Source organism: Callorhinus ursinus, unplaced genomic scaffold, assembly GCF_003265705.2.
Source record: "Callorhinus ursinus isolate GAN/ISIS: 27379988/994484 unplaced genomic scaffold, GSC_fseal_2.0 scaffold44, whole genome shotgun sequence".
Lineage (NCBI taxonomy): Eukaryota > Metazoa > Chordata > Mammalia > Carnivora > Otariidae > Callorhinus > Callorhinus ursinus.
Window position 1 is genome coordinate 10,180,175 of NW_027397106.1, and position 22,062 is coordinate 10,202,236.

Here is a 22,062-nt window from a genome sequence, read left to right on the forward strand (position 1 = left end):
AGGCACAGAGGCATTGCAAAATACATAATATGCCTCCAGCTGTGGGTCCTAACCTGGATGTACATTCAGAGTACAGAGCTTTTTTAAAATGCTGATGTCCAGACCCACCTCCAAAGTCTTGCTCAGCTCCTCTTTCCTCTTTGGAAGCCAGCCTTCCTACCAAGAACACAAGCCTGCGTGAGGTCCACCAAACCTGTGACTGGTTGTTATTAAGTCTATCCAATTCTGACATTCAGTTTTGGTGAACCCATTTGGTACTCAGACGAAGCTATAACTCTTTGTTTGCAGCCACAAAGCTGAATAAAAGCTGAGATTTAAAAAAGAACAATAAAGGTGGTAATTGCATTGACATCTGCCAATTCTTTTTTCTTCTTTCTCAATTTGTTTAGAACTAGGAGGGAAAAAAAAAGGACCCTTACATAGCCTAAAGCATGTGACATCCAGGTTCTGTGTTGGATGTCTACATGAATCATTACCTCATTTTCACCATAACAACCCTCTGAAATACTATCATTATCATTCCCATCATTTTATTGCACAGGGAAGGAACTGAGGCTCACACAGATTATGTAACTTGCCCAAAGTCAGTCAGCAGGAGAGCTCTGATCTGAGCTTCTGAAGTCAGCCAGCCCAGTCAACTCCAGGAATTTTCCCTGCCTTAGAAGGCAGACCCAGGGCCCAGCCCCAGGGATGTCATCCTTTGCCTGCTTTCTACGCACATATTCTTCTCTAGAGATGATTATATTAACTCTACACTGTATACTTCTATAACCCAGGGAAGAAATATGTAAGTGAAAGAACCCTTCACCAATCCCAAGCACTTTGAGAAACTGATAAATTTCCCATTGATAAATATTCTCATTTTACACATGGCTAAAAGCACAAAGATCAAGCCACAAGCCTGAAGTAACTCTAAGTCAATGGAAGACCTGAGAATGGGCTCCAAGGCTCCCAAGTCCCTGTCCAACAGTCTAGGGTGATGAATATCAATTAAACCCACAATCTAAGTTAATGAAGACTTGTCGTCACTATTTTAGAAAAGCAATGTAAACACACAAAATGACGGGCAGTGTAATTCAGCAAAATGAAGAGTCGCTGTGCCTTGGATTCATAAACCTTCTAAGAAATTTCAAGTCCCTTGTGATCTTTGTGAATACTCTGAAATATCTGTCCCCAGAGGCTGTAGCTCAGAGAGCTTAGGAATGGTGACTTTAGAAAGATTTTTTTTCCTAATGTGAGGTTCAGTACCTAATACAGCAGTAGTTGGTTCTCACACCAAAGATAGCAAAGTGGTGAAGAACAAAAATGAGCATCATGCAAATTTTCATGATATTCAGTATACAAGGATGCCAGAATGGGTTGTCAATTTGGTTTCATGCAACATTTTTAGAAATGTCTAAAGACCACTACCACAACAGAATACACAGAAATCACCTGAAGGCCAATGAGTCTTGAAGCAAGGAATCATTTCTAGATGCCTATCAGAATAGGATAGGAGTATCATTTAAGAAGTTAATGGGTTTCAGGGTGCCTGGGTGGTTAAGTGCCTGACTCTTGATTTCAGCTCAGGTCAAGATCTCAGAGTGGTGAGATCGAGCCCCCTCCCAGCTCTCCCGCCACCCCCCACCTGGCCCCAGTTGAGATGTGCGGTCAGCCCAGAGTCTGCTTAAGATTCTCTCTCTCCCTCTGGCCCCCTCCCCAAGTGCACTCTCTCTCTCTCCCCCCCCCAAAAAAAAGAAAGAAAAAGAAAAAGTTAACAGGTTTCTATGTTGCTTCTCTTACAAGTGGGCAATTCTGGCTCGACTGCTCCACCGCCTCCCTTCCCCCCACCCACACTCAAGCAAGGCGGCAGGATTTAGAACATTGAATATATAAGGCCTTGTTTTTTTAATAAATGCTTTGTGGAGGGATAGCATATACTTATTTTACTATTGTTATTTTTAACTTTAGAATTTTGTTTTGTGGGCTATGTAATGTCCACACACCCAAACTGATTTAGGACATTCAAAAAATTTTGGAGACAGCTGTTCGTCTTCGGTATTCATATTTTTCAAGAGAGACAACTACAGTGTTGAGCAACAATCCTGCCCTTGTATAGATCTGAATTCCCACAGGAATCTAAGAATGCTGCCATCACCCCCATGTTGCTGCTTACTTAATTCACGTATCCGGTAAGTGGAAGAACCAGCATTTGAATCCAAATTCATTCCTAGCCCTTGATCTCTCTAATATATCACAAAGCTAGAAATGTTTCTTCCAATAAAACCTTTCCCATCGGGTTTATAGCCTATTCTTTATTTCTACTAACAGATTCAGTGACTTAGATACTAGCTGAATTATTGGTCTTTCTATTTTATGCTACACGTGGCTGATATTTATTCTTGCTTCATATACCAAAGTTGCAGGGGTATCTTCCAGGGGGTCCCAAATTTCAAAACCCACATAATAACTTGAATAAAACTTCTACATATCCCCACTTCCTGATTTCACCCACAAAGTCACCCAAAGCCTGCCTACTCATCTCAGCCTTCAGTACCAGGTATCCAGAGCGCCAAAACTGTTTTCACCTCTGTAGTTCACATGAAGCAATAGGATCATTCAGTGACTCTCATGTTAATAATCCAGGATTGAGCTTGTTCAAATGGACTATGCACAGTGGACATAGTCTGCAAACCCTTTTAATTTTTTTAAATTCAATTCTGCCACCCTAGCTGAGTTTTTATCTTAAATAAATGTGATTTCTCTTAGTGCTTAGTATATGACAGTAAAATTATGGGCTTATGTGTATGTCTCCTTCACTAGGTCATAAGGTGCTCAGGGAAGGGCTGTTCACTTCTGGGCCACAGCACAGGGCCAGGCTCAAAGTGGGCAATCAATGAACATCTACTGGATGCGGTGAGTGCTACACTTAGAAAGAAAAGCCTCCTTGTTGTTCAGGTGAGATGAGAAGGCAGAGCAACCTGCCATTTGCTTCCACTAACAGAGGAAAGGAGAAAAGCACTGGGACCCCAAAACAACCACACTGACTCAGCCAGCAGCCGCGATGTGCTCCCACCTGACATCTCATTTCAGCATACCTTCTGCGTTATCACCATTATCACTAGAGCTAACATCTATTGAGTATTTACCACATACCAGACACTATGCTCAGGAGCTTTTCAAATTGTATGAAATTGCATAGCAGCCCAATGAAGAAAATACTCTTATTTTACCAATTGTGAAACTGAGACCTGGGGCTTAGTAACTTGTACCGAATAACAAAAGTTGTCTGTGCCAGGGCCAGGATTCAAATCCAAGCCATCAAGCTTTAACACTCTATACCACACCTTCCCACATGTAGACAAATTCCAAAATCTTGCCCGTTAACATGTTGGTTAGAAAGTTCCTGAGAATAAAGCTGTCTGATATAAAAGATTCGCAGTGCTTGAGGATGAACGAGTCTACTAATACTATTCCAGTGGACCTTGCAAGCATGATCAGAAAGAACTGGTCATGTGACTGATGACAGGATTGCTTGAGTTTTGTTCTTCTCTGAGCATCAGCGTAAGTAGTTGAGTTGATCTGATTGTTCTTATGCAATGCATTACTGATGCTCACTCTGTGATTTTCCAACTATGCCTTCAAAGAGCACTGCATCTGAGAGCTAGATTAATCCACCCATCCACTTCGCTCTTGTAAGTAATGACATCATTATGTAGATGTTGCTACCAATATCTTGGAAGCCTCTGCTTTTCCATGTTATAGCAGTGATTGAAGAAGGTGGTAATGACAGGCTGGAACTTTACACAAATCCACAGGCCATCGGTCATGGTTTCTAACTCTAGAAGGACTAATATTTATAGTAGATATTAGGAATCCCACACATTTTACTACAAGTCTTGCATGTCAGCTGATACAAAAGGCTCAGAATGGACAGGAATGCAAAGGAAGAAGGAAAAAGAGGTACGAATACTCCAGCCGGGAGGACACTGAGCAAAGACAAAGGAGAGACCCTCTGGTAGGGAGGTGCATCTGTAGTCCTGGGGGGCTGGCGCACAGAGCCTCTGAGGTATCTTGAGAGAGGTCACGATAATTTGGGGCCAATTCAAGGAAGATCATGCAAAAGTGTTGTTCTGTATTTTACTGAATAGAGAATAGAGAATGAAAAGTTTCAGAACTGAAGAGTGATAGAACCAATTGGAACAGAGTTTGGGAAAGATTTCTCTGTCAGCTTAGAAAATGAAAAATTGGCATGGGGCATAATGAACGTGGGGAAACTAAGTTTATAGGCAACTTCAACAGTTTAAGTAAAAGATAATCAGGTCCTAGGCTCCAGCAACATAGATGCCCTAATAAGTGTTGTAAGAATTTAACTGAAGCAGAGGACCCTCCCTGCCTTCATTACTTATGAGGGCCTTTACAAATAAAAGAAAACATTGAAGGCTTTCAGGAAGGTGAATTCCATTTTTCTCAGCAGGGACCCTGGCTCAGGCAACAGTTCTCACATAACGGCAAACAGGATCAAGATGGAGTATATCACCTCATTTTTAAAAATTTATGGATGCATATGGAAAAGTCCTTGATGAACTAATACGCTATGCAAAAGACACTATCACCAGCCAAGCAGAGCATGCTGAATGCACAGTTCTGCTAATGTAGGTCTCAACATCTAGTAAGACCTAACCAGTTACCACAAACAGATCATTTCCATTGTGGAGTACTATCCTAAGATAAAAAAATAATCTCTCCAAATTTTTTGAAGCTCCTTAGTATTTATGTCTGAAAATTCACCTGTAACCTCTCTTAGCTCTTATTTAAAGTGTTTTTTAAAGATGACTATGCCAAGTGTATGGACTTTATTTCAAGCATCTTGAATCCAATTTTTTGAAAAAGAACTTTTAAAATTCTTCCTGTACTTCACTTTTTGTGGGATGCACTTAGCGAGGCATACAGCTGTACTTTGGGCAGTTTTGGGCTGTATTTGCACAAGACAAAGTTAAAGGCTATTTTCTTCAATTACCTAGTTCTACTATAGTATTATACACTATATGTAAAGTTCTTTGCAGTTCACAGAATACTTCTTACAATCATTTCATTTAATCCCAAGGATAATCACTTTTAATTTTTTTAAAAGATTTTATTTGAGAGAGAGAGAGAGAATGAGCAGTGGGTAGGGGCAGAGGGAGAGAGAGAAAGAGAGAAGCAGACTCCCTCCTGAGCAGGGAGCCTGATGTGGGGCTCGATCCCAGGACCCAGAGATCATGACCTGAGCCGAAGGCAGACGCTTAACCGACTGAGCCACCCAGGCACTTGGGATAACTGCTTTTAAAATTGAAGGTCAAAAGGGCAGACACAGCTTTCAACTGTTTAATATTATTTCCTTAAAAGATAAATAAAGATAGCCGCCTATATTTATATCACATTTTACTTCTTAGTGTTTTTAGTGGGCAAAATCACACCATTAGAATGATATTAGAAATGACCTCACTGATATGAGGAATTCTTAATCTCAGGAAACAAACTGAGGGTTGCTGGGGTGGTGGGGGGTGGGAGGGATGGGGTGGCTGGGTGATAGACATTGGGGAGGGTATGTGCTATGGTGAGCACTGTGAATTGTGCAAGACTGTTGAATCACAGATCTGTACCTCTGAAACAAATAATGCAATATATGTTAAGAAAAAAAAAAAGAAGAAGATAGCAGGAGGGGAAGAATGAAGGGGAGTAAGTCAGAGGGGGAGACGAACCATGAGAGACGATGGACTCGGAAAAACAAACTGAGGGTTCTAGAGGGGAGGGGGGTGGGGGATGGGTTAGCCTGGTGATGGGTATTAAAGAGGGCACGTTCTGCGTGGAGCACTGGGTGTTATGCACAAACAATGAATCATGGAACACTACATCAAAAACTAATGATGTAATGTATGGTGATTAACAAAACAATAAAAAAATTTAAAAAAAAGAATGATATTAGAATGATTCAAAGGAATCTGGAACATCTGTTTTTCAGAAGGCAGCCTAGTGTAGTGGGAGGAATATGGTCCCGTTCTACCTGACTGTGCCTTACCAGCTCTGTGATCTTGGGCAAAGCCTTCCTGAGATTCCATTTCTTCACCGGTAAAATCCCAATAAAAGTACTTCCCTCAGAGCACTGTAGTGAAGACTGGAGGAGATTTCATTGTAAAGTGCCTGCTCACTTCCAGGTACTTCCTACCACGAAGGCCATTTAAAATACAACTGAGTCATGGTCATTCCTACTAAAAATGAGCATGAAGGGGCGCCTGGGTGGCTCAGTCATTAAGCACGTCTGCCTTTGGCTCAGGTCATGATCCCGAGATCCTGGGATCGAGCCCCGCATCGGGCTCCCTGCTCCGCGGGAGGCCTGCTTCTCCCTCTCCCACTCCCCCTGCTTGTGTTCCCTCTCTCGCTGTGTCTCCCTCTCTCTGTCAAATAAATAAATAAAATCTTAAAAAAAATGAGCATGAAAGTAATATCAACTATACATTACATTGACTGGAAGATTTTATATGTTATTCTCAGAGTTAAAGGATTTTTAATACAACTGTACAAGGTAAAGGATGAATGTTGTCCTTATTTTACAAATATTGAAAATAAGGCTCAGAAAGCTTAAGCTACCTATCTAAATTCATATTTAGAAAGTGATGAAGTCCAGATTTGTTAATTCCATGACAACATTCATCATTCATTTGTTCAATATTTACCAATTGCTTATTTGTGCCAGGCACCAGTTTACACATGAGGGTTACTAACAGACAACACCCTTGTTGTTTGCATCTTATCGTCTCATTGAGGGAAAGAGACATTAAGCAGAAAAAAAACCAGGATCAATAATATTTTAGAAAAGTATAAGTTGATGGAGAAAGTTAATAGGGAATGTCAAGAGGGACGTAAGTTGGAAGAGGCCCCACTATAAGGGGACATTTGAAAAGAGACCCTGAAAGAAGGGAGGGAGGCAAGCAGATATCTGGGAAACAGAGATCCAGACACAGAGAACAAAACCTTGCAAAGACCTGTGCTGAGTGCATGATCAGTGAATTTAAGGAATAGCAAAGAAACTATTATGACTGGATATGGGCGGGTGCAGACCTCAACAGGTCTGCAAGGGAGCATCCCATTGTCATGTGGCCTGCCAGGATCTGGCCTTAAGGCCATCATGTGCATGTGGGCTTTCACCCCATGTGAGATGGGAAGCAGGAGAGTGGCCTGTGTGGCTTACAGGTTAGAGGGGCTACTCTGTCTAATGGTTGGAAATGTATGAACTTCTAGAAAGATTTAAAAGAGCTGAGGGGCGCCTGGGTGGTTCAGTTGGTTAAGTGTCTGCTTTCGGCTCAGGTCATGATCCCAGGGTCCTAGGATAGAGCCCCATGTCTTTGAGCAGGGAGCCTGCTTCTCCCTCTCCCTGTGCCTAGCCCCCTGCTTGTGCACTCTCTCTCTCTGACAAATAAATAAAATCTTTTAAATACATAAATACATAAATAAAGGAAGAGCTGACAAGAGTTACGTGATGGAGTGGGCGTGGACATGGCCTGGCAAAAGCCAGAATGGACCTGCCATTTCCTGAGATGAACACCATTGAAGCGGACATGGACAACATGATAAAAATTAACATTTTTTTAGTGCTTTTTATGGGTCGGGCAAGCGCTTTTCATTCAGTACCTCAATTAGTCCTTATACCAACCCTTTGGACTTACCAATGAAGAAATAGAGACTCAGAAAGGTTATAATCTGCCCAAAGTCACAGCTGCCAACTGGCAGAAACAGCAGAAGTATCTCTGTATGATCCCAAAGTCAATACTCTTAATAACTACTATCTTCCCTACACTGAGAACTATAATATACACAATAAAGTTCCAATGGGAAGGAAGTAGGAGCATGAGGAAGCAGTTAAGTACTATGTGATGACTTGCACCTGGTAGGCACTCAACAAATACTTGCTGATGAATTAATAAATGTAAAAAAAAATGTATGGATCATGGTTGGATAACAGGCCAGCTCTGGATAAGGAAAAAAAAAACAAAACACTGAAGATTCCATTCCAGAGAGAACAGACTCTGGATAATGGAATATTCAAGTCTGTAAAAGGAGAAATGGCAGAAAGATGGAGAAACGAAATACATATTTGCCTGGACCAGCCCTGAGGTAAGGATTAGTCTTGGTATATTATCTTGAAATGTTAGGTGAAAAGGCAGGCATGAGGAGGTAACATAGAGCATTTTACATAATGTGAATGCTTAATACAGGTTTTAAAAATACAAATAACAATAATAACAGAAATAAAGTAGGAACTTTTTGCTTTTAGTCCAATACAAGAGACCACACGGCCTTTTAAATAAAAAGCAACCTTTTAAGTCAATCAATGAAACCACCATAAGTGGTTTTGCGTAGATACCAGGATGCTATTTGTGGTACCCTTGCAAAATTAGAGGATTGCATCTATAAATCACTTCCCAGACTCTCTCTTCACATTGTTTCAACCTTTAAGTGATTTTCTTCCCTCTTTCTTAACCTGCAGTCTTTGGGATAACAAAATACTAAACCATATAAGTTTTTAAAAACAGAGAAGCTGAAGCAAAGTTAGGTCTGGGGTTCTCTCCTAACAAAGACATTAGTTAACTTTTCATTAAGATGGCAAAGTATTTACGAGTCCTTTCATGTTATAAAGTTGAAAAATATTCACCAATGAATTCTTTACAAATATTTAGACCTCATTTTCAGTGATAGCTGTTTATGATAAAGAATCTCAACACACACCAAAGAAAGTAACAGTGAATGAATAAAATAAAATTCATTCATATCTGAAATTATTTTTTTAAGTGGTTGGCAGTTTAACGGGGCAAATTAAATAAAACAGACAAGTATTGGTTTCTGAACACAAGGATCAGATGGAGGTGGAATGGGGGTGGGGATAAATACCTGAGCCAAAATTTCAAAATCCATAATTACTTTAAAACTACTCAGATCGAGGGGACAAGGGGTGTTAGAAAGTATGGCATGGCAAAAAATTCAATACTTTACAACAAAAATAGTTTTTACAGAGCTTCTACTACTCTTTATATTCAATAAATTGGAAGAACTTTTTTCTTCCCAGAAGTCCTTCTTTGGATTTCAAACAATATATCATTTATAACTAGGGGTAAATGCATTTATTCAACATACTTTCTTTTGGTTCATTATACACACAAATACTAAAATAAGCATGTGATGTTTACTACCATCTTACACACACACACACACACACACACACACACACACACACACACACACACACACACACACACACAGAGTTCATTGTTCCACAGAGGGTAGAATGAATAATGGCAGCCCAATGTTACCACATGGGTCTAACACACTTGTGGGCCTATGGCATTTTCAAAAATAGGAATCGACAAATAGCTTTGTTTAGTCACGATAAAGTTAGTAAACACTTAAGTTTTCTTTTTGGGTTTTTTGTTTTTAAGGAGAACACCCCTGAACGGCAACCTGTTAATTTAATTAACAAACAATACGTGGGGCTTCTTACAGTGTTCCCATCCCAGGAATCAGTCAAGCGAGGAAAGTTCAAGGTCTGTCCTGGCGACGTCCCTCACCTCCCTCGGAGCCCCGGAGTTTGAGGGTTCCTCACCGCCAGCCTTCCACCTAGGAGTCTCGACGGCCTTTTCGCAGAAGGGCCCGTGCGTCCGTCCCCCTCCTTGACACTTTACCCTGCCTCGCTCGCTGCATGCCACCCTCGGGAACCGAGGCGAGGCGCGGGGGGACCTAGGGGCCGGGGGCCGCGGCCGCTTCCGCACTCGCGGGCAGGGACGAGGAGGCAGCCGGGCTCGCAGGGCTCCGCTGCGGCTGGACCGAGCGGCGGGGGAGGCGCGCCCAGCGCCGGGGCCCGCGTACTCACCGGATGGGGCCGCGCGGGCGCGGGGTGTCTGCAACACCGGAGACCCGGGCGAGCACAGCCCTCCGCCGCGCCGGCGGCCTCGCTTGGAAGCGCGGCGAGACGGGCTGGCAGCGTCGCTGCCGCCGCTGCTGTCACCGAGCTATAAATACCGGCTCGGCCCACACTCGCCGCCGCCTACGCCGGGCGCCCTCCGCAAAGTCCGCCGGCCGCGGACCCGGCAGCCGGAGCGCAAGGGCGACGGCGCCGCGCAGGTGACCGCGATGGCTCCAGCTGTTCGGCAGCCTCCGCAGCTGGAGGCATGGCCTCCCGCCGCCCCCGCCCTCCCGCTCCCTCCCCTCCCCTCCCTCCTGCGCAGCGGGCAGACTCCTGCCCGCGGGCCGCGCGCGCTGCGCCGAGCCCGCCCCGGCCGGGCCCGCCTCTGCAGAGCCGGCGGCTGCAGGCGGGGGACCACTTGGGAAGCGGCGGAGGTAGGGGCGGGGGAGGTGGAGTGGAGGCCGGAGGGGGGCGGGAGGGCGCGGTCCGGCTACAGGCTCTTCTGGCAGCAGCAGTCCCTTCGTCCTGGGGGAATCCGCAGACTTCTTGTAAAATCCACCATCCTGCAGGGGACCAATGAGGTTCCCCGGTAGAATAGCCTCAAAAGAACTGCAAACTTTCTAATGCAGTCTCAGGTCATAGAGCATCCTTTCTGCTTTTATCAGTCGGTGGTGTGGAGGTGGGGTGGGAAGGGACCGCCCGCGAGGACAGAAGCCTTACACTTACTTTCCAGCCTCCCCGGTCTGACACACACACACCCACGCAAATATAGTCACATTTGCACACATATCTGTAAGCACGCACACATTCATACACACTTAGAAATGGACAAATATATGTACACATGCATATATATCCATACACATATATAAGCCCACACATACACTCATACATACACACGTTTATGCACACATATACCAGAAGCACACACATGTGCAATCTTTAGCATTTTCGAAGCTAGAAGCTCTCAGGAGCCTACCATTCTGTAGCTGTGAAATGATTTATCTGCAGCATGGTGGAGGAAGACCTTTGACCACATTTGACCAATTCCTGTCTTCCTGATGTAACCTCTTTTCCGTCAGGTGGGTGTGTGGCCTTTGTTTTCTTCCACCCCTAATAACAACTGCTACCTCAGTTTATCAGCTGCTTATAATGTATTAAAGTCTGCTGTCCAGCATACTGATACTCTGTGCTAATGGGAGTGATCCCTAGTTGGTATAGTCAGATGGAAAATGGAATCGTTCCTATATGCCTACTGTAGCAAACTTATGAGGAGAAAATTAGCCTCTCTCCTGGGTGGCAGCATGATTCAGGAATGCACTGAGTAGCGAGAGGAAGAGCTGAGGTGTCAGCAGATTTTGAGATGGGGCAAAGAGGGCCACTCCCAAGGCCAGCCATGTAGCTAAACTACACATGCATAATTGGGAGTCCACTGCCAGGCTTCTCACTAGCTTTGCATCAGTTCTAGCTTCTAAGAATGACCACATGTATCTACAATACAGTCATAGTTTGTGATCATCTTATGGAACTCTTAGCGTGGTAAGATTCTCCCTAGTGAAGCTTTCCCAGGCTTTCCCAGATGGAGCTGTTTCCTATGCTAGCCCTTTGCACATTTTACAATGACACTTCTTACACTGGCTGTAACTTTTTGCAATGTCTTTTTCTCCCCCACCATGCTATGAACTCTTTGAAGGCAGAGACAAAATCTTACTCACCAGTGCATCCTCAACCCCTAATGTAGTGAATTATAGTAATGGCTCAATAAATAGTAGATTAATTCCACAGGCTATTAGAGTCTACCATGTTTTTATAATTATCATCGGGATTATTTTCCAAAGGATTATTAAACTGTGTAGCTTTTGTAACATGCGTTCCATGTGCTATATTTTCCTCATATCCTCATTTAAAACAAGGAGTCTTCAGTCTGTTGAAAATGGAAAATATTAAAGCTTCACAAATTATGCAGCATAATACTGATGTCTATGGCTTGTTAAACAGCATCCCCCCCAAAAAAAAACCAGAAAAAAACAAAACAGAAGGCCCTTTTCCATCATTGAAAGCCTGTAAAACAGTGTATTTCAAAGGATAGTGGGGCACAAATCCATAAGCAGCTTCTCTTCTGTCTAGTTGAGAGAGAGCGCTCCCTCCACAATCAGTTGACTTATGTGGTATCTACTAGAATGAACTTAAGTTCATCAGAACTGAAATGTCTGCCCTCAGTCACATGGTGTTTTGTTTTTGTTTTTGTTTTTAAAGAATTTATTTATTTATTTATTTGACAGAGAGAGAGAGAGAGAGACAGCGAGAGCAGGAACACAAGCAGGGGGAGTGGGAGAGGGAGAAGCAGGCTTCCCGCTGAGCCCGATGCAGACGCTTAACGACTGAGCCACCCAGGTGCCCCAGCTACATGCTGTTTACCTTACCTTTGGATCCCTGTCTTCTTAACATATGATCTCACTTTCTCTAATAATAATTTCAAGAATAAGCTCAACCAATGCTTACTCTTTGCTCTTAGTTGAGAGATCTCAAGGTTTAAAGAATATAACTCTTCAGGGCAAAATATTGAAATGACCAAGATTTTCTTCAACATCCATGCTCCCTTTTTACCACTGACCGAGAAGCTTGTGCCCTTTGTTTTGTGAGCCAGCCAGGATCTCCAGTCCAGCCCTATTTACAGACCAGGCAGGGGAATGGCCTCTGCACTTAATCTTTGTCACAAAAACATGTAGTGATAAAAGCTCACCTTTCTGAAGGCTTGTCTTCTACCAGTCCACTCCATGTAACAAAATGTTGAATCTCTGCAACAGATCTGTGAGATGACTGTAATGACTATCACTTGCATGTTTACCTTCGAGGAAAGAGACACACGAAGACTGAGTAGTTCGTGCAAGACCTCATGACCAGCCAGAGTGGTGGAGTAAGGATCAGGAGGTCGGCAGTGAGACTTGCTAATCCACTTTAACTCTATCTTGTATTTCCTCCCCATGTACCAGGAAAGGGAGGTGGGTTTTACAGTTAGGAGACCCAGAATAGGGATTATTGGTGTGAATTCTGTTCCATCACAACCCTAGCTACAACTCCTATAACATTTCAATAAAAATCCCTAGACCTCCCTTTCTTCACCATTGAAGAGGTGAGATATTAGATCTGGGTATGGACGTAGGGGCCCAACACAGGTCATTTGGCCTGTTCAAGGACAGATTGACTCAGGATTAGGCTATTGTGCTCCCCATTCTGCAATCTCTTCCCATCACAGTCACAACCACACAGACCTGTTGGGAGATTTAAATGTCCTAACGTGTGTAAGATACCTATACAGTGTCAAGTACATAATAGGTGGTCAATAAAGATCATTCTTCCTTCCCATTAATGTTCTAAGAAAACTTTTCTCAGGGCCAAAATCTATTGGTCTGGTACACAGATGGTGATTGCTTACTCACAGAAATTAGCCATTTCTCTAGTGTTGACCAGCAGTGTTAGAAACGGTATGGATAGAAGCCTCAGGAAGAAACCGAGATGGCAGAGCTTCAGATCTCCCACTCAACCCATCCATACTGTAACCCATACAATTTTTTTTTTCCCTTTCTCTTCCGTAGAGGAGATCAGCAAATTTGCCACAGCTTCAGTGTCAGGACAACGATAGGAAACTCTCAAATCACACTATCCAATCATGTGCCCTACTCCACCTCCACGTACAAAGTCAACCCTGCGGACAGGCTTAAAAATGGGTCTTGTTGACATAGAATTCCTTTGTAAAATCTGACCCCAAAGTGCAGAAATCAGAAGTAACCACATGAGCTGATGTGTGTTCACCTCACGTATCGCAGTATGTTAGTAATACAGTTATACTCTGTGTTTTTTAAAAAGAAAAAGTCAAGTTCAATAAACATTTCAAAAATAGGTGAAAATGATGATTATGACCAAACTGTATCCTTCTCTAAATGGCAAAAGGAAGTGATAGCCAGAAGCATCAGTACTCTACCAAGTCTATCAGGAAACACTTTCATCAGTGATTTGGTGGACTCTAAGCAGAACTGTTTTTAACTTCCAATAGGTCAATCAGGATGATGCTAATTGCACACTCCAAATATAAACAGCATAATTTCCTTATTCCCGAGGATGGACGAAGAGAAATTTGAACATGATTACCTTCTGGTATTTGAAGGCCAGTGACTTACTGTCAGCATTTGCCTCAACAGTCCTAACTGCAAATGTCCGGTTCCATTGTACCCAACGTGGACTAATATATTTTAGTCCACATGTCCTGAATTTTTCTTGGGAAAAGATGCTCATCGCATGTCTGCTGCTTGGAATATTAGATCCTGAGCCCCGGAATCCTGGTTCAGCCACATACCTCATGGCAATGTGATAGTAAGCAAATTACTGAACCTCTCTGTAAATTAGCGACACACACCTCACAGGTTGTTAGAGGGATTAAATAATGTGTGTTACCCTTTTAACATTTGGTCTGTCCATGTTAAGTTCTCCGTAAAGGTTCTTTTTACTATCATTGCTCTTCATCTCATCTCTGCCCTCTAATATTCTACATGTCCCACAGTTTCTTTCACCAAAGGACCAGTTCACCTGGCCTTCCCTTTACCCTGTAAGCGGCTGGACAAAGAGCTTTTTCTGTACAGTTTCTAAAGCAAAGGAGCCAGGCAAAGAGAGGAGGAGAGTCGTAGCACAAGTTGAGCCATCACCTGCTTGGTGGCCAAGATCACCCCTGATTCATATACGTCCTGAAGAATCCACATAAATGCAATAGTTCCTTCAAAGAGCCCTTCCTCTTATGATGATAGAGAGGGGCAACTCTTTCACTGCCCACTCCCTTCAGTTCCTTCTTGTTTTCTCCTCTGCCCCCAACACTCTTACACACCCTGAGACCCTAAACACTGGCCAGTGCCTCACTCCCAGGGGGTAGTGATTGCTTGAGACCAGTGATGATGAAATCATTTCATCCACAGGAATGTGACTGTTGGTTTTAAATGGCAAATCTGCCTTTGGGCAGTTTTGAGCTGACCTTTTCCTTTCTGCCTGCTTGGTTTCTCCTAAAACAAATGGTCTTTTTCTTCCTTCAAGCTGTTTCCAATAGACCCACTTAGACTGGTTTGATAGACCCAGCCCAAGGGGAGGGGGCTTGATTCAAGGAAACACAAAAGTATATTGGCCTTCCAGAGCTCCTGATTTCATTTAAAAGTACCAAATACTCCGCGCAATCAATAAACATATCCAAAGCAACTAGACCATCAAAGCACTGCAAGGTGCTGAGGTTTCAAAGATAAATACAGTGTGTCTGCTTCCTCAGGAAACTCATGATCTAAATGAGCAGACAAGAAATGGCTTCTAATCACCATAAATAGTAATACAAGGGACATATGACTGGGGCCAAATGCATTGGGCTATAGAAATTTGTAAAGGAGAAATAAAACTGTCCTTAGGAGTTGCTGGAGAAGACCAGATGGAAGAAGAAGCTTGAGGCAAACAATGAAGGATAAGGAGAATTTAGACAAGCGGCAAAGAGAGAAAGGAGAAATTCCAGGCCAATGGGACAGCCCAGAACAGCGCTCATTACCTGGAAGGTTTGCAACAACTAAATGTTGAAGCAGGAGAGAAAGGGAAGAGGGTAGCAGAGAAAGCAGGGAGAGGGGCTGAAGAGAAGGAGCTGGAGGGGGGACGGAGGAGGGGAAGGACTGCTAAGGTCCCTTCATAGGAGCAGGGGGTAGGGGACAGTGAAATATGTCATTTGGGGAAGTAGGGAAAGCCAAGTTGTTGGGAAGGGACTTCTCAGTTCCAGCCCTCTTAGCAGTAAAGGGGGTGGGGGCAGGTAGACAGGCTAAGCAGGAGTAAAGGGAAGGTCAGAGAAATACTTGGCACCAGGAATTTTAAATTATAAGAAATGAAAATGATTTCCTGTTGTATTTGAAGAGAACGGTAGTATTTTCATGTAGCCATGAAATGAGAAGCAGTAAGCCTCACCCTCCACCCACAGACTGGAAAGGCTGCTCTCCCGGCCTCCCTCATGGATTAGAGGGAGCAAGTCTCCCCAACTTCCACCTCCCTGGTTCATAGGAAGAAATAAGGAAAGGGTTTGGACTGCTTTCTCTCAGTGACTGGGTCCCCTCCTCCACTGTAGCTGCTCAGCTTGGAGGCCTACCTGGCCCACTCCTCTGAGTTTTAGGATGTCATTTAGTTTCACAAACAGGATCATCTGCTCCAGATTAGCACTCATAGCTGTTAGGTGTTACAGTCCTTAACTTCATAATATTGTGGACTAATGGACCATCATCCTCCTACCCACAAGGAAGCAAATATCTCCTGTACTCACTGTATTCATTTCTTAGGCTACCAGAACAAATTGCCACAACAGTAGCTTACAACAACAGAAATGTATTTTCTCACAGTTCTGGGAGTCAGCTCTGGGCCAGCAGGGCTACGTTCTGAGGGCTCTGGGAGAGAAGACTTCCTTGCCTCTTTCAGCTTCTGGTGGCTCCTGGTGTTCCTCAGCTTAAAGATGCCTCACTCAATCTCTACCTCCACCTTCACATCATCTTCTCTTCCATGTCTCTGTGTGTCCAAATTTCCATCACCCTTCTCTTATAAAAACAGCAGTCATCGGAGTTCGGACCCACCCCATATCCAGGATGATTTCATCTCAAGGTCCTTAACTAGTTATATCTACAAAGACCCTATTTCCAAATGAAATCAAATTCTGAAGTTCTGGGTGGACATGAATTTGGGCGGGGGGGGAGGACACTGTTCAATCTACTCTATTTATATTTGTAAATAAGCAAGTATCCCCTGTCTAAATGTTATAATTTTACTTATGGTAGTGGGTTATTCCTTCCATATAGGATCAAAATACACCAGAGAAGTCATTTACTTAATGACAAAGATTATTTTTGGCAAATATCCCTTCAAATGGTATTATCCAATCTCTCACATCCAGACTCCAGCCTTGCACAACACAGGGTGCTTATTTTGCTCTCCTTTGTGGAGGTACATCAAGCCTCTGAATGCCAGGGTATTGCCTGTTATTGAAGCTTCCATTCCAAAATGCAAAACCATCATTTTCAGGAAGCTCTTCTGGGTCAGACACTTCCAAGTGCTGGCCTTATTGTGGTGAAAGCCACAAAGCCCCTGCTCCCACATAGATTATTCTAAGTGAGTATACAGATGGTAAACACAAAAATGCATAATGATAGAATTTCAACCAGTGAGATGTTTGATTAAGAAAAGTAAGTAGAATTACAGCATCAAAAAAAGAAATGGGTTAGGGACACTTGGGTGGCTCATTCGGTTGGTTGAGCATCTGCCTTTGGCTCAGGTCATGGTCTCAGGGTCCTGGGATCAAGTCCCGTGTAGGGCTTCTTGCTCAGTGGGGAGCCTGCTTCTCCGTGTTCCTCTGCCCCTCCCCCTGCTTGTGCACTCTCTCAAATAAATAAATATTTAAAAAAAGAAAGAAAGAAAGAAAGAAATGGGTCAAAATTTTAGAAAGGGTGGCCAAGGTAAGCTTCTTTCATGAGACATTTGGGCAGAATAATTAAGTTAGCTCTAGCTGTCACAACCTTTTATCTATTGCCTCTACTATATTTTCGCTAGAGGTGCTAAATAGGACACGTATTGCATTCAACCTTATCATCCTATAATATAACCACAGTTCTTTATGTCAAAGGGTATTCCGGTCATTGCGTGGCCAACCAGCCACAGCCTGACGCATCCGTCGTGTAGCCATTCACAGTTACTGCACCCCAGGCACATACAGGAAATACACAGACCAAAATCCCAGGGTCATGTCACTCTACTAGGATGGGGCTTGCGTTCCAGCATTAGACTTGAAAACAGAAAACTCAGGCTTGATCCTCGGTTCTAACTCTCACTCCTTCCTTACCTTTAACCAATCACTTTATGGTTCTATGCCTCAGTTTCCAAGTCTATAAAGTAAGGAAATTGGACTAGATAATCGCCAAATGCCCTTCTGACGGAAGCACTCTATTGTTTGAGTGTAGGCAGCAACCTGATTTACCATAGCTAAGGAGTCATGTTGAATGCAATTCCAAGTCAGACAACCATCAGTATCCCTGGAATCATGAGCAGAAAACAACAGCAGGGATCCTAGACCCTGGGGTCTGCAGTGAGAGGGGTGGTTTCCCGGCTGGAAGATGAAGTTATCGATTCTGAAGCAGAGGCCCCAGTGGCAAATGGAAATATGGGGGCGAGATCTAGCTTCGGGGATACTGAGCTGCCAAAACACAACAGGGAATTCAAGGGCTTCACAAAAAATTGAATTAAGGCATGTGAAACAGAAGACTGCCTGACACAGAGTCAAACTCAATAAATAAGGCTGTTGTTATTATTGGTTTGTCCCAGAAGAACTGGATTCCACTTAGAAAGCCACGGTAAAATAACTAGACAGACATGGCAAGACCTGGCTAAGAAAGCAGCTACTTGGTAAGGTGTGCTGGTACCTGCTACATACTCCAAGCTAGTCCCCACCCACCATAGGTGCAAACGCGGATTTCTGGCTTGGGCAATTAAGTGGATGATGATGAGTTTCAATGAAATAAAAAATATAAGTCTGTCTTCAGGCTTTGAAGGACAACAGCACTTTGGATTCAGACAATGGTAGGTCTGAGCTATCCAGGGAAAGATGGTAGGCATTTCCCTACCGTAGGTAGTCATAACTACAGATCTAGAACTTAGGCAAGAAGCTAGAGCTGGAATAACAGATGTGTCAGTCACAGCATCCATGATGAGTCAGTGTTTCCAAAGTGTGGTCTCCAGACCATCTGTGTTACAGTAAACTAAGGTGGGCGTTAAGAGCAAATTTCAGAATCCACTTACTCAATCAGAATCTCCTGCAGTAGGGTTTAGTAACCTCCATTTTAATAAGCTCCTGAGTGATTCTTATGCACATTTAAGTTGGAGAAATGCAGGTAGAGGGAATTTTTGATGTTGTGGACTCTACAGATAACATTGTGTAAGGAGAAAAGGCAGCCAGGGAAGCCTTGATATATGGCCCAGTAGTATCTGGTATCCAGTCACTTCATACCACTTACTCAGTGGGGTTCAACCTAGACTTCACATTAAGATAATCTGACGCTTGCGGCCCAACCCAGGCCAATGAAATTGGTATCTCTTAGGAGGAATGAGGTAGCCCTTTCCCTCCAGAGTCCCAAAGAGCTGCCCTACACCAAAGCTTGCAAATGGGGGGGTGGGGGGGAGGGAGGGGCTGTTTGGTCTGTGGATTATTTTCTTTGACTTTCTCACTACTTTAAATTTTTAATTTAGTTGTAAATATTTAAAAACCAGTATATTTCACATTTAAAACAATTTTAATGTGTAGCTTCTCATGAAAATTTGAAGAACTGGCCTTGCTGGGCCTACATTCTTGAATGGCAAAATGGTTGCTCCAACTAGGCCCTTTGCAGATCTCTAGGTTACCCACCGGGTCAGGGCCTCCGAAAGCATTTGAGGCCTCTGATGCACACTACCAGGGGGCTTTATTGTCTCAGCTTCCCTCACGCCCTCCCCGCGTCCCGGTCTCCACATCAGTCTCTCGTCACAGATCCTGTTGAAGAACAAAAATCCAACTGAGTAAATCTGAAGATCCAGTTGGCTTTATTAAGCAATTCATGAATTAGGTAGCATCCCATCCAGCAAGTAGAAGGGAGTTCTGAGGAATTATACAAAATGGAAGGTTTTTACAGGAAGGAGAGTGGGGCAAGGAAGTTATTAACAAAAGAAAAGGATTGTTCCAGGCAAGGTCACCTCCCCTTAGTGGGAGGGCCAGGGGTGTCTTCCTTGGTGGATTACCTCCTCTTCCTTTGGGGGAGGAAGAAGGAGAGGGCCCATGTGACAAATTACCCCATTGGTGCTGACCAGAAAATTCCTGACTGACCAGCGAAGACCACATTTCTGAAGGAGGTTGAAAACAGCAAGTAGGTTCAATATTAAGCCCCAGTGTGGTAGCTCAGCCTGGCCTAAGTAACTCCATCATGGGTCTGTGGTTTTCTTTGTAATCCCAAAGTCCCCCTCAGCATGGCACATAGTTTGGGGAAACCATGTGAGACAGGCCCCAGTTTGTCTGCTGGATTTATCCTGTGGTTCCAGAGCCCATTTCTTGGAGCCATGGTTGCCCATGTCTCAGGGCACATGGAGAAAACCAGTGCAGCTGCTGGGAGCTGCTCTCCCCTCTGCCCCAGCAGTACCCCCTGCAGCAGCACTCCCCCCTGCAGCAGCACACACCCCTGCCAAGTTGCCCTCTGGCATAACACAGATACTGCTGCATTCTACTTACAGGGCTAGGTTCTTCTCCAACCACATCTCAGCTGGACACCAGGGTTCCCCAGAACGAAGCTCCAGCAAGCTCCTCACCTCAGTGAAATCACCGTTTTTTGGGAGGGAGCAGCACAGGCTTGTTTGACCAGAATGCTTCCCTAGGTCTGTGGAAGGCAGGATTCTAAATGTGAATTCGATGGACTTATTCGAGGAGAGGAATTTGAGTAGTGTGCCCCTCCCTGTAATAATGAACTTCTTCATGTCTGTTCTGTTTCCCTTACATCCACAAACCTTAGCTAATGGGTTGATCACTATTTTTGAAAAATCAATGCTAGACATTTGCATCTATTTCGTAGTGTTTTAGTGCTCTGAGAATGTATATATGAATGTAAGTAATTTGTCACTTAAAACTGCAAAGCTGGCACAGAATGTTTCTTATCTGCAGTAATAGGAAAACAACTGGAATTAGCACTTGAACTGATTTGGAAGGTACTTCCAATTAATTAATTATCAGCATACAAATTTTTTTTTAACTCACATAATTTTTTTTTTAAAGATTTCATTTATTTATTTGACAGAGAGAGACACAGCGAGAGAGGGAACACAAGCAGGGGGAGTGGGAGAGGGAGAAGCAGGCCTCCGGCTGAGCAGGGAGCCTGATGCGGGGCTCGATCCCAGGACCCCGAGATCATGACCTGAGCCGAAGGCAGACGCTTAACCGATTGAGCCACACAGGCGTCCCAAGGCCTCACATTTTTACAATAAAATTCCTATACTTCACCACAATTTTAATTGGAAAATATCATCACACCCTGTGGGTCCATGACTTTTACTCAGGATCTTTTAAACATATTATGTGGATTCAGTTTGTACAATAGGTCTAATATTGTAAGAATTACCACTATTAAGTAGAATTCTCTGAGAAAAATATTTTTGAATTTCAACGAATTGGCACTTACTTGAAGCATTATCTAATTCATCCTTTCAACAATCACTTGCCATCTACCATAGGAACAGCTAAGAGAACATCATCCCTGCTTATCCTGTAGAGAAAAAGACAGGTAAAAACATACCATCATTATACTACTGTATAGAAACTAAGGAATAAGTATCCCATGAGAACACAGAGTACTGAACCACTAGTTTTGCCTAAAGACATGGACGGATTCACAAGAGTAACAGGTGATAAACACAATTACTATGAAAATAACTTTTCCCGTCACAAATAGTGTTTGTTTCAATGGCATTTTACTTGTGTATTGCTTTATATTAATTTGTGTTCTACTCTATGAACCCACAGGTTTCTTTGTGTATGAACGCCTTGTTCCAAAATAAGTACAACTACCTTTAAGTGAGATACATCCAGAGAACTTAAAAAAAGATTTCTGTAGAGGCCCCTGGGTGGCTCAGTCTGTTAAGCGTCTGCCTTCAGCTCAGGTCATGATCCCAGGGTCCTGGGATTGAGCCCCTTGTTGGGCTCCCTGCTCAGAGGGGAGTCTGCTTTTCCCTCTCCCTCTGCTGCTCCCCCGGCTTGTGTGAGCATGCTCTCTCTCTCTCTGTCAAATAAATAAAATCTTAAAAAAAAAAGATTTCTTTAATTCCAAACTATCATGATAGCATATAATTTTTTCCTAAAATATTTGTGAAACATAATAGAAAAAGTTAAGGGGCTTTTTAGACTTATAAGAATGTCATAAATACTAAGCTATAGCCACTTATAAAATTAGTAACATTAATTTTGTCACATAACTGACCCATGTTACAGTATTACTGAAAAAGCATTAATTATGAATTTATTTGAATCTGCAAAACAGAAGTTTTTATTATTTCCTGAGAATTTCTCTTCAAGACTTAACAGCAAGAAAAGA

At 43.3% G+C, this 22,062-nt stretch overlaps 1 protein-coding gene across 5 annotated transcripts in view; it reads right to left on the minus strand.

Moving 5' to 3' along the window:
* The window catches only part of TMEM117 (transmembrane protein 117), a 493,780-nt gene extending 483,641 nt beyond the window's left edge, over positions 1-10,139 (minus strand). Inside the window, exons 1-2 of one of the 5 annotated variants that reach the window (XM_073882098.1) lie at positions 9,884-10,139; positions 3,992-4,122 (exon numbers count right to left, since the gene is read on the minus strand). The gene's annotated coding sequence lies outside the window, so the exon portion shown is untranslated. The other 4 variants (XM_073882097.1, XM_073882100.1, XM_073882099.1 and 1 more) reach the window with 4 other exon arrangements.
* Positions 10,140-22,062: the final 11,923 nt, after the last annotated feature.